The sequence below is a fragment of the Anoplolepis gracilipes genome, chromosome 6 (assembly GCF_047496725.1).
Source record: "Anoplolepis gracilipes chromosome 6, ASM4749672v1, whole genome shotgun sequence".
In the NCBI taxonomy this organism is placed as follows: domain Eukaryota; kingdom Metazoa; phylum Arthropoda; class Insecta; order Hymenoptera; family Formicidae; genus Anoplolepis; species Anoplolepis gracilipes.
Window position 1 is genome coordinate 8,497,173 of NC_132975.1, and position 6,000 is coordinate 8,503,172.

A 6,000-nucleotide genomic window follows, 5' to 3' on the forward strand; every position below is an offset into this window, starting at 1 on the left:
AATATACTTTATATTATTCAATATTATTATATGTTAAAACATTGAATATATAAATAAAAAAAATATATATATATATATTATTATTATTATTAAATAAATTATATTATATCCGAGACGTACAAGTACTGATAGTGAAACATTGGTCACATTTTGATTGTTGTATCGACTTTAAATGAGATTTCATGTTATTTTTTTTTTATCGTCTGCAGTCACTTATATTTTCTGAACAAAGTTCTAGGTATGCGTAAAAGTTATTAGAATATTTATTAAACAAATTAGATCGAGGCGCAATAGAACAATAGAACAAATACATAATTTATCATCTTTATAGTTTGTACAGAAAGAGTCATTAATGTCTTTATAAATTTATGTACATATTAGAACACATATTATACATTTTCCATATATGTATAAATAAAACACAAATGTATTGATATAAATTCATTTATAAAGGCATTAATAACGCTTTCTACATGTGCACAATTAATATAGATAAGCGGAGATACGAGCGCCTCACCTCAAAACTTATATGTCCGGTATCTCGAACGATTTAATTTGTTTAATTAACATTCTAATAATTTTTATGCATATAACTTTTTTGTAGAACTGTTGTAGAATTTTCAACCACTTAAAATCTGCTAAGAAATGCTAAAAAATCGTCAGCGAACAAAATAAGTCAGAGAGCGAACTTGGCATCTCTGTTTGTTCCATTTTAGAACTCTAGAATTAAAAATAAAACTAGAACTCTCAACAATTAATGAGTTTCCACGAAGTAAGAAGTCAGTTTTACAGACACGGTTGCTTACAATATGAGAGCAGAATTATCAAAAAAAAAAGAATTTTCGAAAAAATTCGCTGTATCTCATGTCAATAAAATTCCATAAGATTTCCCTGATATTTCCATATACAAAAGAAATCTCTGAGAATATCTGGTTTTCCATGTTTTTTTCCAGCAAGAGGGAATATACATTCTGTATGCGGCAATATCTATTTTATACTAAAAGAAGAAAGAGAGAGAGAGAGAGAGAGAGAGAGAGAGAGAGAGAGAGAGAAATTAGATATTTTAAAAATAAGTTATAAATTATCGTGATATGGTTTGACAAAGACGTATTATAAAATTTATTTAAAAGATTATACAAAAACCTCACGATCACGAAAAACGATATTGCACAATACATTCGTACATTATTCAAATATGATAAAATTAGAGATGCGATAGAGAGAGGGAGAGAGGAAGAGAGAGAGAGAGAGAGAGAACAGAGGGAAAAGAGCAAACTCTTCCGAAACGGTTCAAACCGCTTTATCGCAGGAGCTTAACTGACTGGTTTCGGTCAACAGGTTTGACACGGCGGGCCCGCCGTGAGGATAAAGATGATTCCCGCGGACAAAAACGACAACGGGCCGCCTGCCGGCGCGACGTCGTTGCGGCCGCAACCTTGTTGCAAGCGGCAGGGAATGCGAACCTTTTTTGTTGCCGAGCTCGGAGTCCGGCGCGATGCCCGGCCAGTCGTCGAAGACGTTAATGGACACGTTGGGCCGCGCCGGGCGGACAGCAACATTTCCGGGCAATGTTTTATCACTTAAGGCCCGATCCGTCCGTGGCTTCACGCTTTAACTGCGCCGAGATCGATAACAACGTCGGATATCGATGCGAAACCTTGTTGTAAGCGGGGCCCGAGCTCGAACCTTTCCTCTTTCTCTCTTTCTTTTTTTCCCTTCTTTTACGCACCCGCAACTGAAGTGGATGTTAATGGACGCGCGCGCGATAACAAGCGAGCCGCGCGACTTAACACCGTCGAGCGGGGTAAGGGTGCAATTTGTTGCATCTGCGACCGGCCCGGCTTTCGGCCCGACACCGTCGAAATGTCTTTATAGGAAAAGAAGCAAAGGAATCCCGCGACCTGTTTCCATGTCTCTAATGAATCGATCGATATTAACCATGGAAAAGTAATGTCCCGTGCGAGTAATACAGTACGTGGGATGCAACATCGCGCTCCAACACAAATTGCTCTAGATATATATTTTTGCTGCACGATACAATAAAGAACTTGTAATGAAAAATTTATAACAAGTAGAATACTAATTATTTTAATTATTAAAAAATTACCTGCACTGTTATGTGCGTACGTATTTAAGTTATTTATTTATTCACAGTTAATTTGTTTACGCGCAGTTTAATGATTTAGAATGAAATAGAGTCAAAATGCAAATAACTAAAGATTGGAGAGTCAAAAGCGATCGATTGACCATTAAGTGGCCTAATCTCCGCCGAATTGAATTTGACTTACGTCGCTTCGTCCTCTCCCGTCTACACAAGCGAATATCGAAACGAGGTCTCGGGTCGAAGCCATCACTGCTCGCACCTAGTCCGTCGTTGGATTTAATCCCATCCGTTACACTTAGAACTCGAGAAGGTCCTTTCCCTTCCCCCATGTCGCTGCACACTCGACAGACGGAGAAGGAAGCGGTCCGAGGAGTCGCATCGCTTCTCAATCCGTTTACACGAGGGGATTCTTATCCCGGATTAATCGGTCGTTTGCGACGCTCCCGCGACAGATACGACAAGCTTAATGCATCCAGGATACACCGTCCGTTTGCAACAACGTGTCGTTTGGTCGCATCTCCCCCTCCCCCCGAACTTCTTCCTTTGCTTCCCGAAACCGCGCGCGCGAGAGCTGCATGCAAAATAAGTTAAGGCGCGAAGATCACTACCGAATGATAAAACAACTGACCAAAAACCTACGGTCCGTCTCGACGTGCGGCCATTAACGCCCTCGACGATTGGTGGGACCTGCGAAGTTGGTGCGCCATTGCACGCAATCGGTTATTCGACGAGATCGCTCGCGGGCGATAGCGTGAACCCCATTAGCGACGATGTAACGGGGAACGATGTAAACATTCCGAGGATCGTCCACGAGTAAACTGCGGAGAACGAGGATTTAGCGGGTAAACGGAAGTCCGACGGCTATCCGTCTCCCCGTTCCTGCGGTCGAGCGGCAGCTGCATCCGGACGGCTTATTGGCCCTTTGCAATGTGATACTGTTGAGTTACGGTCGAAGCTTGCGAAGGATTTCATTCTCTCGCTCTGCTGAAGAGATACGGGGTTTCAAACTTTAGAAAAGTATGGTAAATCGTGCTGATTTATTGGTCATTTTAAAGATATTTGTTTCCAGTTATAAAATAGTTAAACTCAAGAAACTCAAGGAAGCAAAATTATGTAACGTTTCATGCATATCATCTGATAACTTAATAATATTAATATGCCAGAATATCATACTGTTATAATATTATGAGATTTAAATTCTCTTGCGTCAAAATCAGATCGTTTTAAAAAAATACATACATTTCCCTCGACCAATATTATTTATATTTTCAGCATAGTTAATTGCAAAATATGTTTTCGCCAAAAATAAACAGAATTATTTTAAATTTTCTTTAGAGAGAATTTCATACTTTTATAATAAATTTTATAACGTAATATATATGTTTACATTGCAAAAAATTGCAGTTTTTTTATGTGGAATATATGCGCAGAATGACTAAACTTAATCCGAGTAGTTCGAAATTATAGATATGAAAAAAGTTTTTACGCGCACACATATGCGTTATACAACGAATAATGGCGCGAATCAAAATATACCGTATACGTACGGTTAGGTTATTTTTCACGTGTAATCATTGGCTGCCACGTCGTTCGTTTTTATTCACGAACTCTTTGAAATCTGAATTAAAATACGAAAAGAAGTAAAAAATGTTTCATTTTCTACGACTACGCAAGATAATTAAACCCCGAGATTGTGGGTATATTTCAATGTTTGTCATATTGCAAATTATTTTTTCTTTTTGCATTATTATCGCGTATCTTTCAAAACAGCCACGAAAAAATATAACAAATTCATTTAATGAAGGATTGGAGCGTAAAAAAAATTTTATCAATTATTTATATAGAATAAACTCTATATAAAATTGTTATTAATTTCCAAGTAAATCTACTATATACTCAAGAAATTCTTGTTGAAGTAGCCTCGTTGGTTCAATTTTATTGCAAATTTATAATTCTGAAAATACGGATATATACATATAAAAATTGGATGTATTATTCTCCTCAGTATGAGTCCATCAAACTTTGACAGTTTAGTTAGCGGGTGATCCCATTTGCACGGCGTGACGCGACTTTTAAGGAACGGAAAGAGGCATAGTGAGAGGGCAGAGGCCCTTGCATGCACACGGCGCATCTATCCGAACGAAGAGAAGCGAGAGAGGAGGGAGAGGAGAATGGGAAAGGGATGAGGGTGATGAAGGGCGCGAACAACCTTAAATACGTCGTATTCACGGCACGTTGATGAACCGCTGCAACGGGGCCGCTGAAACCCGCGTGTACGCGTTCGTACGTGTGAATCACGCGGAATGAAAATTTATAATACGGTATTTATCACCGTAGACGCGATAGTCGGCTCGAATCATGTTTGAGACGTTCGCTCGATTTTCCGCACGGCGACGATTTATGCACCCGCCGAAAGATCGAAGAGTCGCGCCGCCGATGATCAAAGACGTGTATTAAGATCGACAGCTGCGCTCGTGGCGTCGAGACGTCGCCGCCGTTGACGGTGATGAAGGATTACTAATGTCAATCGTACTCGCCGTTTTTATATCACGTAATTGCGAAATACAAACGTGTCTACTGCATATACGTTATTACATCTTCCCGTGCGCGCTCGCTTTATGTGTGCATCATAATTTAAAGTCTTGGGTACAGTGTGAGATGCAAGTAATCAAATTGTCATAAAAAGCATCGCAATTCAATTATAAATCAATTCGTATGCAAATGTGTATTAGAAAAACATATTAAAAATTATATCTTTTTGGCATATAATATGTAAAATATGTACCTCTTCTTATTTCTTAAGTTTATAAATTTTTTAATTCGAATCTTTTTAATTGATAAAATATTCAAGTTATTAAATTTTGATTATTCTATCATATATTTATATTCTCATTTCTCTATTGAAAATTGGTAAATTTTTTTTCTATATACTTTAAGTCTCAGTTAGATTCTTATTTACTTTATTTTTTATGTAATTTTTGTTATAAAATTCCCACATTATTTTTTGACAAAAAATAATTTGAGATTTTGATTTCTAACGTATGCATAACTAAAAGGATCATCAAAAAGTGAACCGCATATAAATCGCGTATTGATCTAAATAGCCAATAATTCAACGACCCCTGCTGAAACTAACTTGAGTAGATGAAAACAATAATTCTGTCTGCGACCATCTATACATTTCTTTCGACGACTCGTATTATTGGAAGAAATCCGCGGGAAAGAGAAGCGTCGAAAGTTCGACTTTCCCTCGGCGGCGACCCCGTCATTCCTTTTTACGTGAGAGTAAAACTCTTTCTGAAATAAATCTCATTTTGGAGCGTGCGTGGGCGACGCGTTGGCTGCTTCGATTCCTTCTGATGACGTTACCGAGAGACAGAGTAGGGGCCTATGTCGTCTGAAGCTATCGATCATCGATACCGGATTCAATTACCTTATTGTATCTCCGGCGTATGCATGTGTGCTTGAGAAAGACCACGACAGTTTCCTGCCTATACTAGATCACTGCTCCAGTTGCTTCCCTTAAACGAAAGTCTATCGACATCATCACTGGCGATCCAAATCGTTATCGAGATACATTATTATTTTTAATTTAATTAGTAACGATAATAATAAGCAGTGGAAAAAACCGCAGAACGTGTTTCGATGCATTTTATATGAACAATAATAGAAAAAACAGAAAATTAGAGGGAAAAGGAGGATTGTCCCGTTGGCATGATCCCCGTAAATACATGTCTATATAAAGATTACTCGGAAGGAATGTAGACGTAGCAGGAATTACCGGGATTTAATCACGTAATACCACAAATGCGGCTATGCGTATACGCATGTGCAACGATCTCGGGCTGTGCTGAATGGACCTCAAACCTCGGTATGTTCATCTAGATATGCATGCT